The 17,235-nt window shown below is 39.3% G+C and overlaps 1 long non-coding RNA gene across 2 annotated transcripts in view; it reads right to left on the bottom strand.

The window, feature by feature from the left end:
* The window catches only part of LOC118500279, a 417,927-nt gene extending 400,967 nt beyond the window's left edge, over positions 1-16,960 (bottom strand). For both annotated transcript variants that reach the window (XR_004902838.1, XR_004902837.1), the window contains exon 1: positions 16,492-16,960. This is a non-coding gene — a long non-coding RNA (uncharacterized LOC118500279). The remainder of the gene's footprint in view (positions 1-16,491) is intronic.
* Positions 16,961-17,235: the final 275 nt, after the last annotated feature.

Here is a 17,235-nt window from a genome sequence, read left to right as displayed (position 1 = left end):
AATATTTTCAAATTGCTTACACATGTACTACCTCACTTGACTCTCAAATAAACTATGATATAAATAGAGTAGGTTCAAGAATAAGGAATGAAGAATGGGGAAGATTATATGACTTGAGCAATGGCATTTGAACAGAAAATGATGAAGCTGAGGCCAGAGGTGTTTCCTCACATCAATTTTCAGAATTCTATATACCACATTGAATAATTTGGCATTTTCTCTTTTATGTTAACATCAAACTGTGATTTTTGCCTTCCAGATTTATCAGTGCAAACTCTGTTGACAATGGTTTAAATGACCTTAACCAGTATTTAAATCGCTGTTGCCAGGTACATAAATACAAGCATTGTATTCATTGTTCTCCACCCTCCCTATGTGTGATGTTTAATGATCAGCAGTTCCAATAGGCAGGAAGAATAGGAGTCCCTCTTAATGGGTTACCCCTCCTAGTTCCAGATTTCTATATGAAACTGTCATGGTAACCATTTGGCTCAGCATAGCAACTGTTTACTAAATTATAATATTCAGGAGACTAATGATATTCCAAGTTTTTGTTAAGACAATTATTCTGTGATTAAATCAAACCAGATAAATATTTTAATTTTGTAGAACACATAGGGAGTTAAATTAATATGACTGGTTTTCCTTTAGAAAACCCAATGAGGTGCCAAAGAAGATGTCATTTACATTAGTTGCTATAGCAAAGTCAATTTGGCATCTTTAGTAAAGTAATATCAATAATAATATTCTAAATAAAAAAGGTTAAGAGATATACCTTTAAAATTATACTTGCAAACATTTGACAAAGGGCTTACAGCATTGTAATGAGAATAGCACATCTTAAATCAGAAATAAAAACACTAACATGCCATGAATAAGTTGTATTGGGTCCTGCCATGTGCTGATAAATGTTGGACACCAGCTCTCTAGTAGGAAAATGTCTATAATTTATAGCATTTTCCAACTTCCATAGTACAAATATTGCCACTAGGGCTGATTTTCAGCTAGCGAGGTGAAGTCACTCAACATGGAGTTAGAAAGAGAGACACACTGCTGGCTCTCACCAGCTGGGACAGGCTGGCTCCAGCCTCCGCTCCCCACACCCCGGAACCAATCCAAATCTCCAGAGGTAGAACACAGAAGCATGTATAAATAGTTTTTAAAAGTTTCCTCAGTGATTTTGCAAAAATCAACCCATAGACTAGGTTTTAGAAACCACTTGGCTTGTTTGTCATGCAATGACTGGAGTTTCTGAGGCTATGAAAAGAAAAACATTTGTGTGGCTTCTCCCCTGTAGCATAAAACTAGGTGGAAGTGACATTGGCAACACTGTCACCTAGGAAAACTCTGAATTGTAAGAATATTTTTTGATCGAGGGTGTGAGGTGGGGGTGGATGGGGTGGGGGGAACTGGTCAAGGGAAAATTAAGATAACTGTACTTGAACAACAATAAAAAAAGAATATTCTGCCTTTAGTTAAAGCAAACTGTAAATCATCCCTTTGGTGTCTACCTACTCGTAAGCCCAAATGAATGACAGGACTTTTTGATACCTTCCTGAGCCAAAAGAAAGTGTCTCCCTCTAATGAAATAGTCACTGAGATCCTACTGTTTCTCAAAGATGTTGTCTGGTCCGCTCTTGGCTTCCATGGGAGAATGGCAGCATGGTGGTATTTCAGCTCCTATTACTCACATACATGACTTTCTTGTGCATAATTTGGTATCAGATTATTCAGTTGAAGCCAACAAAACACAGGCATTCCATTTGTAGATGTCCCCAATTTTATAGAAATTTATAACCTTTAATATTTATATTAAATATAAATATTAAATAATATTTATATATTATTTGCATCAATCTTCAAAAGATAGGAAATGAAAACAATTAGTATTGGTAAGTGTCTTTACCTGGGTCTCGTCTATGAACAACAATTATGCAGTTCTGTAGGAGGTTCTGAGAAGCTTTATGGACATGAATTTCAGGACTTCTAACGTGACATTAAAAAGAAGACTCATTCTTCTCTTATAGGGGTGTCAAACTCATTTTCACCGAGGGCCACATCAGCCTCACAATTGCCTTCAAAGGGCCAAATGCAGAGCTCCTTGCCCCTAGCTAATGAGTAGCTACATTTATACAGTCCTAAAATTACATTTGGCCCTTTGAAGGCAACCACGAGGCAGTTGTGGCCCCTGGTGAATATAAGTTTGACACCCCTGATCTATTGGGTAAATTTCCTAGTAGCCAGGAATGTCTTTATGGGCATTAACTCCTTTGCTTCCATTCTTTTCATTGATTGAGCATGAGAGCCCAGCAATTCTAAGGGAACCAGAGAAACCCGAGATTGGAAACAAGAATTAACTGGCCCAGGCTGGGACACTGTCAGGTTACATCCATATAACTTCTGTTTACGTCTGTGTGGACCTGGGCACTGCAGCAGACTGGAAAAATACATGGTATACAAGCGGGGCCCAGTTCACTAGGTAGTGACCAGGCAGTTCTACCTGGTTTGTGACTGTTACTTGGTTCTGTAATCTTGTTATTTTGATTCAGAGAGGTGAACCTATTACCAAGGCAGCCCCAGCAATCCATAGACTTCTATACACTTTGGAAAATGGTTGGAGGTCAATTGAAGAAAAGACAATCTTGCTCATAAAGGAACAGATTCATTTGTTTATTTTAAAACATTATACCCTATAAACTACATCAAGTAAAGCATTCCTGGGTTGATTCTGAATGGTGCCCCGAAAGGGACGATGGATCCCAACAGAGGGACTTTGTGTCACATGGAAGAATAATTGGGAAGAAGAGGGGCAGAGTAGAAAGGGACTTGAATATTGTCACTGAGGCCTCTGAAAAAGCAGCATCAGAAAAAGAGTCAATTGGGACTTTAAATAAGTCCCATTCTAAAATGAGAAGTCACCTTAAAATAATATCAGAGAAGTAATAACCTTTTTGGTCCCTTTTCTATCCCTCCCCCTTTGCTCTGACCACAGAAGCTAAGGTTCTAAGAAGGATGAGGAGGGAAGCAAGTGTCACATAGTGCAGTGGTTCTCAAACTCTAGCATGTTCGCCTAGATCATTTGTTACATTGCTGATGGCTGGCCCCAACCCCAGAGCTTCTGATTCACCAAGTCTGAAGAATTCACATCTCTGACAGCTTCCCAGCTGATGCTCTCAGGTCTACTAGACACACTATAAAAACCACTGAAAGAGTAAAATAGAAAGGAAGGCCCACACTCTCCACCTGAGTTCCCACGTGCAAAAAGCTTCACTAAGGGAGAGGAAATCATTGTAATTTTTAATGAGGATGGAAATGTTTGTCAATACATGGGAGTGGACACTTTTCACTATGGAACTGAGACTGCTTATGTGAGTTACGGACACTGTAGGACCCCAAGAGAGCAGAAAAGCCATAGAATTGGCCGTGTTTCCATCCAACAGCAGACAAGCTAACCCCACTGAAGAAATTTAAAGTGGCAGAAAAACAAAAATAGAGACATTTTCTGATTATATTTCATGAGTGTATGAAAGCAATTAACCTTATGAGATCCATTTTATATAAAAATAAGTTGAGAGATGATTATTTACTTAGACATTTATTGGCAATTTCAAATTTTAGGATTTTACTCCCTAAGCAACCCTAATACTATTAAATGTATAGTAATTAGATCAATATGAAAATTTCAGAAATGTCTAGTACCATTTGCCTAAGAAAACAACCTATATAATATCTGTGCATGGTAACATTTGAAGACACTGGTTAATAGCAGCAGTTCTTAACAGCACAGTGCTGAAGCAGAAGTCATTCCCCTGTTACCCCCTCATAGAGAGAAGAAACGTTAGTGGTGGGGGGAGAAGAGCCTTAGGTACAGTGCAAGCAACAGAGAAAAGCAGTTAGGGGATTGGAATCTGCAGTTAGATTGCTTGGTTTAAACAGTAGTAACCTTCGGCAAGCTATTTAATCTCTCTAAGCCTCATTTTCTCATTTTAAAAATGAGGGTAATAATTTCTACTTCATAGGTTTGGTCGTGAGGATGAAATGAGATAATGTGTATGAAGCACTTAGCACAGTGCCTGCATACAGCAAGTTCTCAACAAATATTACGACTATCATTACCACATTAGTCCTCTAGAGAACACTGTAATACACACAGTAGGCTAGGAAATAAAGAGAAATTTCTAAAATCCTACATAGATATAACATGCCATTGTTGATCTTATTCTCTCTCTGTCTCTCTCACTCTCTCCTCTCTGTCTCTCCACCCCCATCCTCCCTCTCCCTCCCCCTCCCTCACTTCTTCCCTCCCTCCCTCTCAGAAATACAGTAAGAAGTTTGGTGTGGTAGAAAGAACATTTGAATGGGTTTTGCACACAATAAACCACTCAGAACCTCAGTTTCCATGTATGAAGAATGGCAATCATAATCTAATGCTTAGGTCTCGAGGATGTCATAAGATTAGGAGATGGCATGTGGTGGAAAGCTCAGCTCAGCAGTGAGTACAGACACAGTCATGGAGGTTGAGGGGAAGTGGCTCTGAAGCCCATTCTCTATGCTAAGGAGCGCTTCTTGCATTGCTACAGAAAGGTGCTACAGAAAGGCTGCAGGACCCTCACATCTGGGCTTATGGGAAAGTAAGAATGCTGCTGTTTCTTTGGAAAAGCAAATTCTTTGGACACAAGATGTGAGAAGATCACAATGAAAATTCTTGCCAATCACTAGCTTTAGGGAGATAGTTAAGATCAGCTTAAGGTTTACAAAGATCAACACATAGAGATCAAAAGAAATAAGTCTAATAATTTATAATGTGCAACAAAATAAAATTAAAATATTGAGAATAACTTTTGGCCTGAATTATTATCAAGTCTCTGCTCCTAAATATTCTAATTATATTGTATATGTCAACATTCATCAATACAAATGATTACAAAACAATAAGTAAAATATTACTATATAAATACCAGTCCATTTTTAAAATGCTAAGTATTCTGAAACTTGTATATATCAACATGTAATAATACATGTGATTAATATTCTAATATTATTTATTTATAAACTAGAAACTACACATAAGTTTAGTTTAGGAAAGCTACCTTCAGCACTTCCAAATCTCACAGACACTATTTTGCAATGAATGTAACTTGACCTTCATCCTACCTACCCTCAGATGAATAAGGTTTGAGGTAGTCACCCTGTGGTCATCAGAGAAACAGGATGGAAACAGCACTGTACCAGGCTGTAGTCCGGCATCACTAGTGGAGGCAGAGGACTCTGTCTACTGCCTGTGTGACCCTGCCCAAGTGATGCCCCCTCCCCTCTTCTTTGAAAGAGCAATAATTGAAGTGGCTGTCAGCCTCAAATTGAAGATAAAAACTGGAGAACTGTTAAGTGTGACATTCGAATGGATAAGCCACCCAACCTCAGCTGGGGTAGAGGGAGTAATTGTAGTTTTGAATGAAGATGAAAGTGTTTGTCAATATGTGGGAGTGGACACGTTTCATTATTAAACTGAGACGGCTTATGTGGGTTACAGACACTGGAGGACCCTGAGAGAGCAGAAAAGCCATAAAATTGGCTGTTTCCATCCAGCAATAGACAAGCTAGCACCACTATTGAAAAGGGGTAGGGAAACAAAAGTAAAGAGCCTGTCTTATCAGGACTCATGATTGTATGAATTACAAAGGTAAGGCAGCTTTGCCATGTCGTTTCCTCACCTGTAAAATGAGGTACGAGAGTTACCACTAATGGTCTTTAAAGCATGTAAATTCCCTGATCCTAGGCTTAAACAGAAGGTGCCAAAGCAAAAGTTGACAAAGGCCCTCCTCTCTCATTGAACCCCATTCCTAGATACAGACACCAACCCCCAAACCACAAACCATGTTTTAAACTTCTTCCTTCACAGACTGCCAGACACAGCAGAGATTGTTTGGGTGGCAACATTACCTAAGGCAACACACATCTTAACCATAGACAGGCCTTCCTTCTAAAAGAACTTTGAAAACTGTTAGCCTAATTGTGATTAAAAAAGCCATTGAAATTCAGTGTAACTAGAAGGTAGACTGAGTTTATCCCAGTATTAAAATAAACAACCTTGAAGGAAAATATATCCATATGGATTTTATACATTTTTTTGAAAATGGGCCCTCAATAGATATGACTAGTGTAACATTTAAATATTTATACATGATTTTGCATTTTATTGCAAACCTAGAAGATTATTCATTTATCTAATCAATAATCAGTGTATTAAGTGGATTAGAATTGAAGAAAGTTGTCATTTAAAATGGCCAAGCATGCTGAATGAAAATTATCCCTTTTTAACATCTCTTTTCTAATTAATAAGTGTTTCTCTTAAAATTTCAAAAGAGCCAGGTATTCAATAAATAAAATTGTCCAAGAAGCCTAGATATTTTCCCATTATCCTGACCTGGATGGTGTTTTAGGACTAAAAGGGACCTTGAAGGGTCACCTCCTTAATCCCCCAGCAGCACACATGCACTAAGTGGTAATCTCATGAGTGTCTGAATTCTGCAAGTTTCAGGGACCAGTTCACTGCCTTTCATTTTATCATCAGAGAGCATGAATTATTAGAGTTTCTTTTCTTCTGCCAAAATTCAACCTCAATTTTTAACTTGAAAAATGAACAAAATGACCAAATAGTTTAATGACTAGTATCTACATTTGGAATAACATTTTAATAGGAGCAAACAACTTGTTAGTTTAATTCAATTGTGAATGCAGTCACGTGGCATTAAAAAACACTCCACCACACAGGTGGAACACATTCCCATGATATTGTTCTTAGCATTGCAGAGACCAGCTACACTTGTCCTATTCCCCTCAGTCAGAGCCTGCAACTGTCCATGGCCACATGCAAGTCCTAAAAAACAAGTCAGTGAGCCCTGCTCTGCCTAAGCCAATTATAATGAGGTCTCACTGAATATAAGAGTCATGGTCCTAAAAGTCTGGAATTTGTCAGCCAAAATTCATGTCTTCCCTGTCCTCAGTGTTCCCAAGCCCCAGGCTAAACCCTTCATCCTACCGTCCATACTAGTCTCTATTTCTAGGCTTTAGCCATGCTTCCTCCTCTAAATTCTAGTGCATTTGCCTGAAATCCCAACAATATGCCTATATCTTGTCTCCTTAATGGGCTAGACCCTAGACAGCTGTCTAGCTGAGGTTCTGGTTCTATCTGTGTCTGTTCTTCCAGAAACAAGCTATCTTTACCTAATTAGAATTATCTATTCATCCCAGATACTTCTCTGACTAGGTCCCCACTCATCATTTTAAGAACTCAGTGATGTGCATGGTAGTTCAGACTTGAACTACTTCTCCTTGAACAATGGAATAAGGACTCCTGGCCACATTCGGTAGGAGTCAGCCATGCCAGCATAATAATCTTTCTTAGGGGCATCATGAGAGGATAGAAGAGGTGCTGAAAACTGGCATGGAAAGCACACCAGTTTTCCAAGCCTTGTCTGACTTACTCCACTTACATGCTATTGAGGTCCTAAAATGCCTGGTGCTAGGAACCCTATCAGATTAGTTGGGCAATAAATTTAAAGGACATTTCTTAAAGATCTATAGGAAGTTGATTCTGACTAAGGTACAGGGATTAATACACAGTAGTTAAATAAACAATTAAGAATATATATACCCTGAGAAACAGTTCTGTAGGATGTGTTGGTAAATTGATCTAATAGTGACAGAGAGAAGCAACTAATTTCAACCTATGTAAGAAGACATTGTTAAGCAGAAAAATCTGACCACTGTCCCTTAAATCACATCCTATGCATGACTTCTACCAGACAAAATCATAACCTTGCTTTCCTAATCCTACCAATACATACTAAGCTTCCCCTTCTGGCAGCCTTGTCTACTAGGTACACATGGTGATTGCATTCTCTCGAATTTTTCTCTATCTCATGTGAATGCACCTTATCTCTACAAACAAATTACAAACTCAATACCTTACCTTGTACCAGGAATATTTTCAGTAAACAATAAATTCTTATTGAATAAAATTGAATCTAACTGAATTAAAACAAATTGGGAGAAAAATGACTTTATATTGCAGAAAAACTAAGTTGACAAGGGAGCTGAATAAAATGCCTAATAGAGTTCTGAGACTGGATAACTGAGGCTAAGAGAAAGGCTGAAAACAATATTGCACAAATTTTAGAAAACAAAGAACTATAAATACAGGCAAATGCTGTCAGTTATTGATTGTGGTGGGCAGAGTAATGGCCCCCTAAAGACATTCACTTCCTAATCCCTAGAACCCATGAATATATTACTTCAAGTCAAATGGGACTTTGCAGGTGTGATGAAGTTAAAACTCTTTACATGGAGGATAACCCAGGTAGGCCCAATTAATTACTCAAGCCCTTAAAATTGGAAGAGGGGGGCAGAAAAGTGGGTCAGAGAGATGATATGGAAGAAAAGGAGAGATTGGAAGCATGAAAGGAACTTGACTTGCCATTGCAGGCTTTGCAGGTGGGAAGAGGCATAATGATAAGCCAAGAAAGGCAGATGGCCTTACATGCTGGAAATGACCTTCAACTACCTGCCAGCAATAATGCCCTCAACAGCAGGATGCTAAGTGAAATAAGTCAAAGAGAGATGACATGTGCCATGTGCTCTCTCTTACATGTGAAATCTGAAACAAACAAGCAAATGAAAGCCAAGCTCATAGATACAGAGAACAAATTAATGGTAAAAATAAACAAGTAAATAAATAAATACCCCATGCCATTCCCCTCCATGCAATACTTGGGACATACTTACACTGGAAACTGGGAGAGGTCAGAGCTACTCTGTACAGGCCAAAGGCCTGAGGTTCCTGAGCAGCCAGAGGACAGGAAATATGAGAGCGAGAGGTTGGTAGAATGGGCTGAACAGTCAAACCAAGTACCTTATTTTTCAGACTATAAGATGCCCCCCTGCCCCCCCAATTTGGGAGGGAAATGGTGGTGCATCTTATAGTCCGAATGCAGCTTACCTAGCTCTCTGTAAGCCAGGGGAGCTGGCAGCAGCTTGTGTTATTTATGTTATTAAATATTTTACCACATTTTTTTGCTTCAAAATTTGTTTTCCTATTTTCCTCCTCTAAAACGTAGGTGCATCTTATGGTATGGTGTGTCTTTTTTTTTTTTAATCCTTTTTTTCTTTTTTTTTAAGATTTTATTTATTTATTTTTAGAGAGGGAGGGGAGGGGGGGAGGGAGAGAGAGAGAGAGAGGGAGAAGCATTCAATGTGCGGTTGCTGGGGGTTCTGGCCTGTAACCCAGGAATGTACCCTGGCTGGGAATCGAACCTGGGACACTTTGGTTCCCAGCCCGCGCTCAATCCACTGAGCTATGCCAGCCAGGGCTGGTGTGTCTTATAGTCCTAAAAATACGGTACCCTGGAATTAGGCATCTGTGTGATCTCAGTCAAGTTACTTCACTTCTCTGGGCCTTTCTTTCCTCATCATAAAGTGGAGCTAATGAAATCTGCCCCCAGGGGTGGTGTGAGGCTTAAAAAACATATTTGAGTATTAATTTTCTACATGATTCTTCCATACCAGTTCTTATTTTTGCTTTCATTGAGAAGGGAAGGAAAGGGGGAGAGGAGGGGAGGAGAGGGGAGGGGAGGGGAGGGGAAATGGGAAATGGGGGTCTCAGTCCCACAGCCACAAGGAACAGAACTCTGCCAGCAACTCAAGTGAACAGGAGATAGATTCTCCCCTAGAACCTCCAGAAAGCAATGAAGCTGCCAACACCTTGGCTTTCATCTGGTAAGATCTATGCTGGGCTTCTTACCTACAAGACTATGAAATAACAAATATATGTTGTTTTAGTCCACTAAGTTTACAGTAATTTGTTATGGCAGCAATAAGAAACAGCTAGTGTAAGGGAGGGGGAGGTTTACACACCAGCCCTAGTTAGTGGGCCAGCCAGAGGTACTGAAGATGGTTTATGTGAGTGAGGGTTTAGGGTTCCCACAGAGCTATGCAGTCCATGGGCTAGGGGCTCAAATGCAAAGATCAGGAGAAATTTCTGAGTCAAATAGTGGGTGATCCCACCCAAACAACTACCAAATATAGTTCTTTATTTTCTCTCTTCTCTAGCTCTTCTTCATTGGCTTGCTCTTCTCTAATTTTCCAACTTTTACTTAAGAATTTATTTAATCTTATAAGGCCTTAGGGACCCAAAGATATACGACATCTTTCCTTACAGGTCTGATAACCTTATCAGTACAACACGTGTACTAACAATTCATACTCTATGGTAAAAAGAGGTGACAACGTGTTTCTCCTGCATTCCCACTTAACCCTCACTGCCTCATTCTATGTAGGACATTAATTATACTGCAGACTGTAAGTGAGGGTGTGCATGTGTGTGTATGTGGAAAAACTCACTCCAAACAGTGCAGAAGGGACAATATTTTGAGAAAATGATGATGCTCTACTAAGTTTAAACTAGTTTTGTCTGCACGGTATAGACATAGCCACACACAGGGAATGTTTACCCTCAGAAATACTCAAAATCAAAATATATTTTAAATAAGATTCAAAGTGCATGGAAGAGAGTTGTTATTACCATAAGCACTAACTAATCTAAATCCTAAATAAACTAACCTGTGATCTATTAATACTCAAAATCTTTTTGTGAGTAAAGCCCTGACAACTAGTGCACCAGAATCCCAGGAAGAGACAGGAACTGCATTCATTGTGAACCTACACTGACATCAGACGCTGTAGGGAGGGCCTTACTGCTTTGTCTCACCTAGTGCAGCTCAGCCCCGCAGTCACTCAACCCCAGGTAACAGCTTTGTCACTGAGGAATTCGAAACTCAGAAAAATAAGTGTGCTGACCCAGTAACAGAGAGGTAGTCAGGGAAAAGCAACAATGAAGCCGTAAGGTTGTTATCAGTGGGACAAACTGGGTGGTGAAACCAGTCAGTCACATAGAGGTATGTCAAAAACTATGCCAGTTTCCTATTGCTGCTGAAACAAATTGCCAAAAACTTAGTGACTTAAAATAACACAAGTTTATCATTATATAGTTCTACAGGCACAAAGTCAAAATCTATCACGCTGGGCTGAAGTCAAGGTGTTGGCTGGGCTGGCTCTCTCTGGAGGCTCTAAGAGAATATTTGTTTCCCCACCTTTTCCCGCTTCTAGAGGATACCTGCTTTCCTTGGCCCATGGACTCTCCCTCCATCTTCCAGGCCAGCAAGAGAACCTCTTCCAATCACTTCCTTGGACTGACTCTCCTACCTGTCTCTTACAAGAACCCTTGTGATTACACTGGCCCACCCAGATAATCCAGGAAAACCTCCCCATCTCAAAACTCTTAATCACACCTGCTAATCCCTTTTGCCACGTGTGGTAACATACACACAGGTTCTGGGAGTTAGTCTTGGGGCACCTTACTCAGCCTACCACATAAGCATGTAGATTAGGGTTGAGTGAAGAACAAGGAAGTACTGCGGTGGGTCAAAATCGGGCAAAAGGCCTTAGCACATCTAACAGTGGGTATTACTGCTTCCAAAATATAGTCTGTGATGCAATATGTATAGTTGTTAGAAATAAATGAACTCTATACATAGATGTCAGTGGATAAAGGCTGGTGAAGCAATAAATCTATGCTGACTTTTAAAAGAAAGAAAACTTGAGCTGTCACTAAGAAGGACAAATTCAGAGGCAAGACATATTGGAAGCAAGCTGGGTCAAGGTTAATGGACTATGCAAAGTCTCTCTCCAGAGCTTCGGCAATAGCAAAGCATTCAAAGGCCTAGACACAATTCTCTCAACCACTGGTATTTTTGTCACTGCTCGTTAACTGGTTTCAAGTTTCTCTTAGGCCACTGTAGAAGATTTTGCTACCAAATGATTACTTTAAAAGCCCCAAGCAGCCCCTGAGGGAAGAACCCTAGAGCTAGCTATCTCAGCACTGTAAGGGAAAATAATCAGGAAAAGGAAGAACCTGAAATGGCTCATAAAAGCTTTGAGTTTCCTGAATTCTCAAGGCCATATCATTTATAAGGTCTAAATTGCAAGCTATTACTATAAAATATGTGTGATAAAGAAACACTGTTAGCATAGCTGAGACAGAAGTTAGGTTCAGTGCCCAGGAGTGTGGCCTGAGGAAAACATCCCTTCCCATCTCACACTCCATTTCCACAGGTCCCTGTCTCATCGCCTTTGGTCTTGTCCCACTATATTTATATGACTCAATGCCAAGATTATTTTTCTGAAACACACTCTGGTCACCTTTCTTTCCATTTTAACCTTTGATAATTTGGTCTGTAGAATGAAATGTGAACTCTTTGGTTTAACACATAAAGTCCTAAAAGTTAAGGTACCTTCCTTTGTAATTTTACCTCCCTTTCTTACATTAAAACAAACACTTTTGTCAAAATGCAGGTTTCAATATTTTTAATACCTATCTCATTTTTATCTCTGTCTTTGCATATGCTATTCTTTTGACTTAAAAAAAAAAGGTCTACTTATTCATTTGCTCTCCAATTTAAATGCCAAGTGCTCATCAAAGCTTTCTTGAAACTAGCTGAGCAAAGTTTTGAATTCTGGGTTCTGCTCCCATTGCTAACAGAGAAGCAATGAGAAACTGTTACCAGTACACACCAAACTTGAACCCAAGCTATTCCAGTGCCATTTTCCAAAGCTCCCTTCTGGTCAGGGCACAGCAGACCCACCCTCCCTGGGAATTTTTTTTTTCAGCATGTGCTCCCTCCCCCTCAGAATCAACTAGGAATTCTTAAGACACATGACAGGCTCTCAGAATCAGAATCTATGAGATTGGGGTTGAGAGGACTTGGAGGTTTTTAATAAGTTACCACAGGCAAATCTGATGCAGAAAAGGGAATGAAAATCCTCAACCAGGCTGATGCCACAATAGCTAATGCCAGAACAGCTACTACTAGTAACTGGGAGTATGGAATCAAAGCCACAGGAGTCTAAGCCAGAGGTGAACAGCCAGCCAGGGCCACAACTATGCAGACTGAGGCTCTGGGCAGCAGAAGACCCCAGTCAGAATGTCAAGGTGGAAGCTCTTCTGCCTAGACCAATGAAACACCAGAATTGCAGGAAGAGTAGGACTCAGTAAGGAATCGGGTGCACTGGGGCTATCCTAGGCACACTGGGTACCAAACTTGGGGAAATATGACTAACTCTAGAACTCACCAAATGGAGACTTTTCCAAAAAGCAACATTGCATCACCTTGAAACTTGTTTGAAAAGCATTCTGGGCCCCATCCCAGACTTAGTGAGTCAGAATCTGAATTTTAATCAAATCTTCGGGTGATTTAAAAGCGACATCAAAAACTGCAAAGCAACTAAGCCTGGTTCCAGATGATGCCAACTCTGCCGGTCTGTAGACCGTCCTATGAGAAGCAAGAGTGTTACCCTACAACTGAGCAGGTAGAAGAAATTCACAAATTACCACCAGGAGCAGTTTGAAGGCAAGAATCTCAGTCAATCACCTTATTTCAGCATTTGGCACAGGGCCGTGGGAACTGACTATGTAGTCTATGGTTGAGACTTCAGGACTTGGAGCAAGTTCAATTCCAACTCTTACCACTCGCCAGCTGCGTTTAACTTCTTTGTGCTTCAGCTCTTGTCTGCAATATAGAGATAACTGCCTCATAGGAATGGGGGAGAGATAGCATGTTATTTCTGATAACATTATAAGTACTCAATAGCTGACTAAAAATTAATTGATGGAAAATCAATTATCGATTGATTGGTTGACATATTGATTGATTTTTGGTGAGGAAAAGCACACCAAAATTTTAGTGGTATAAATGTTTTCAATCTGACTCATAAGCTAAAGAGAGGATGCCTTAGTAAAATCTTAGCTACTGGCAGACATTCCAGGCTTAAGAGTTCTTAGAGTATTAATTAATATTTAAGTGTCCAAAGCAAGATGATTGCTACACTTTTTGTAGTGGTGACACTGAACTCGTGTTTACGAGATCTCCAAGATCTCTTATCCTCCCCCAAATACCTAAGAAGGACATTTTTCATGGCTTATTTTCATTAAATTTAAATTGATTTACCTGACAATATTGCAACATTTTGCACTTAGAGTGCTGCAAATCAGGACTGGAATCTGTCGAGATAAACAATACAGATTCAAGAAACACATTTAGTTTTATGCTGATCTTTGAAAGAGCTCCCTTAATTTTTGTCTCGTGCTTTCAAATTTTTGAAAAACTTTCACTCTTCCTATCTCATTTATACCCATAACAACTCTACAGTTGTTTTTTCTAAAGTGTAAAAATGTTTGTTATTCCTGTCTGACAGGGAAAGAAACAGAAAATGATGTTAAGTGCTCAGGGTCACAGAGTAGGTTTGTGGCAGAAGTGGGGCTAGAACTCAAGTTTCCTTGGCCCCAGCCGTTCCTCTGGCTGCCAGTGCCATCGACTCCACCATCTGACAGCCACATTTTATCCCAGACCCACCCCCAACTCACAGCCGGTTACCTGCAGGCGGCCCAAAATCATCATCCCGCCCCCTCATCAAGTCTTCTTTCCCAAAAAGCATGTCCTAAGTTTCACAAAGGCAATAGCTTACGAAACACATAAAACATCTTTTTGTTTTGTTTTGTTTTGTTTTGTTTAAGTAAGTTTTCAGTTATAGAAGTTAGAAATCAAATTTGGAAGTGTGATTTCATCTTTTCAATTTAGAGTATTTCAAATTATGGTGGAATGTAATTTTTTTCAAATTTGACTAGTTTATTCCTTCACTAAACACTAGACTTGCCTATTTATTTCTTAACTCAACTTTCTTTTTAAAAGTTCTAAGCTATAAAAGATAGTTTTTGTAAAGTGTTACTGCACATTCCAATTTTGGATACAATTTTTTTTATTAAGGACCCTAACACTTGGGTTGTGTAAATGAACACAAATCTTATATTGACAATGATAAAGCAACAATATTTTATTAATAAAAATTAATATTTAAGTCCTCAAAAATATAGTCTATCAAACAGCACGTTCTTTTTTTAAGTTATTGTAGTTAAAAATGTCAGTCTAGTCCTTAAACTTTATAATTAATACTGTGAAATGTTTCCCAAAGTTAGTGTACATTTTTAAAGCATTGCTAATGGTTCTGAGTAGTCTATAAGCTTATTTAATTTATGACAGAACCACCTTAGTATCATTAAAGAAAAACTGACAACTCTAAACTGACAAGTGTAAGAAATCCCAAAGTTTCACTGACAGTTCAGATCTACTTCCTTTCATGCCCAGATTCACTTAATATCTCATTTGATTTTCAAACCTTCCCTCAGAAGCAATTGGAACAAAACTGTGAGCAAGCTCAATCTCCATTTGGGCATGTAACCCTTTTACAAACACAATTACAGCCAAACACTATTGTAACCTGATTTGCATTTGCACTAACTAAGTTACAAAGCACATTGAGAATGCCTGCTATGCATACTACAGACGTATTAGGAGGATATATTTCAGGGCTTCTGTGAACACTAATTAAAAAGATTTTATCTTTCCCCTCAGGTCCACTGAAATTGTTCAAATGCATTGCCAGCTACAACTTTGTTCAAAAACAGTTTTCAAACATGTGATCAGAGCTAGGCAACTATTTCAGGTGGCATGATTCTGTTTCCACCATGGACAAGGCCTGAGAGACAAAGTTTCCGTCTAAACTTTGAGCTTCCTTTTCTTTGTCATTTTGTGTTGCAACCTTGGCATTATCCAACTGTGGACTTTTATCTGTGAATATCTAAATCCTGTCTTGTGGAAAACTAATTACTGAACCACTGAGAGCTTCATAATGTCCTGCATTTAAGTCCTGAGCATCATACATAATGCATAGGCAGCAGTCTCTGCACTCTGATTACAGAACACTGTCATTAAGTGAGCAAATTAAAGATGTGAATAATTCACTGGCTGAGCTTATTGTCAGTGCTGCATTGTGAAATTAGAATTTCTAATAAGTACTGCAATTTTTTTAACCCAATTAACACAGAGAACATCTTGAGACTGATTAGTACAATAAAAATTATTACCTTATTCTTTTGCTTCACAACAGCCAAATTAAATACTGTACTTAATTATGCAGCATTCATTCTTTCTCTGCTAAAAAAAAACTATCATTTTAATAAGAGTTCTGATATTTGTATGTGAGCTAAAAATACAGCACATGCATCTGTACCTGTCTTTGCAAAGTTTTTTTTTAAGAGTCTAAACAGCAGTATTATCACCAGTGGTAGATTATGATGACACTAGTCTATTCTTAAACCAAATATTTTTACTAAAAAATAAATAGCACACACAGAATTGACAGAGTAACTAACCTCCTCAAATTGAGTTAAAGTATATTGTACCTCTGCTTTTTCTTGGCTCTTTAGAAGAAGATTAACACAGATTTGCCCCCACTGTACTGTTTGTGATTGAGGTTGAAACATATATTTAAGAAAATTAATCCATTAGGAAAAATCCAAGTATTTGTAACAGTAGGTCTTACCTCAGATGTTCATTTAGCACACAGTGATCTGTCTCACTCCTGCCAGGCAAGTGGGAAAGTCCAGTTTATGCTCGGCATGATGATCCTACGCAGAGAGTGTCTGCTGCCATGTTAAATAAAGAAAATGATCATTTAAACCAGGGCTTTTGTCTCCCAATATTTCCTCCTGCTGCCCCCTTCGCATCAAAGCCCAGAGAGGCAGGCACATCTGGCGGCAGTCCCTGCCCCTGACCGCAGCTGCCTCTGGAGAGCTCCCCTCTTCCTTTCCAGCTCCTCTGCATCCCCTTCCTGGGCAACTTCAGCCCCCTAAAATGGGGGAAAGAAACGATGACATTGCAGGCAGAATATGAGATTGTTTGTTCAGCTTCTGTAGCCACCTCCTTCCTGTCTAGATATTTTACAGAAAGGGAATGAGAATGGGGAAACAGCGAAGGTGCTCTGAAAATCAGTCACACACAATGCAATAGGGAGATGGAGAGGAGGGAAAGGAGAAAGAGAGCGAGAGTGTGTGTGTGTAAGGGGGGTGGGTGGCTGTCAGTGCAGATAAATCTGCATATGGAAATTAAGGTTATCCTGGGTACAGTTTTATTTAACTATGATCTACTGTTTTTTTAATTAGACCAGAATTTTAGCAGAGGACGGGAAGAAAGAAAGTGAGTCTTGAAACCAGAGAGAGCAACTTCTAATTCGATACACTTTAAATTTCATAGCAACTGCAAATAGCAGATCCAGAAGTTGTAGGAA

Source organism: Phyllostomus discolor, chromosome 4 (genome assembly GCF_004126475.2).
Source record: "Phyllostomus discolor isolate MPI-MPIP mPhyDis1 chromosome 4, mPhyDis1.pri.v3, whole genome shotgun sequence".
Taxonomy (NCBI): Eukaryota; Metazoa; Chordata; class Mammalia; order Chiroptera; family Phyllostomidae; genus Phyllostomus; species Phyllostomus discolor.
Note: the sequence above shows the minus strand (reverse complement) of the source record. Positions and strands in the feature narration are given on the sequence as shown.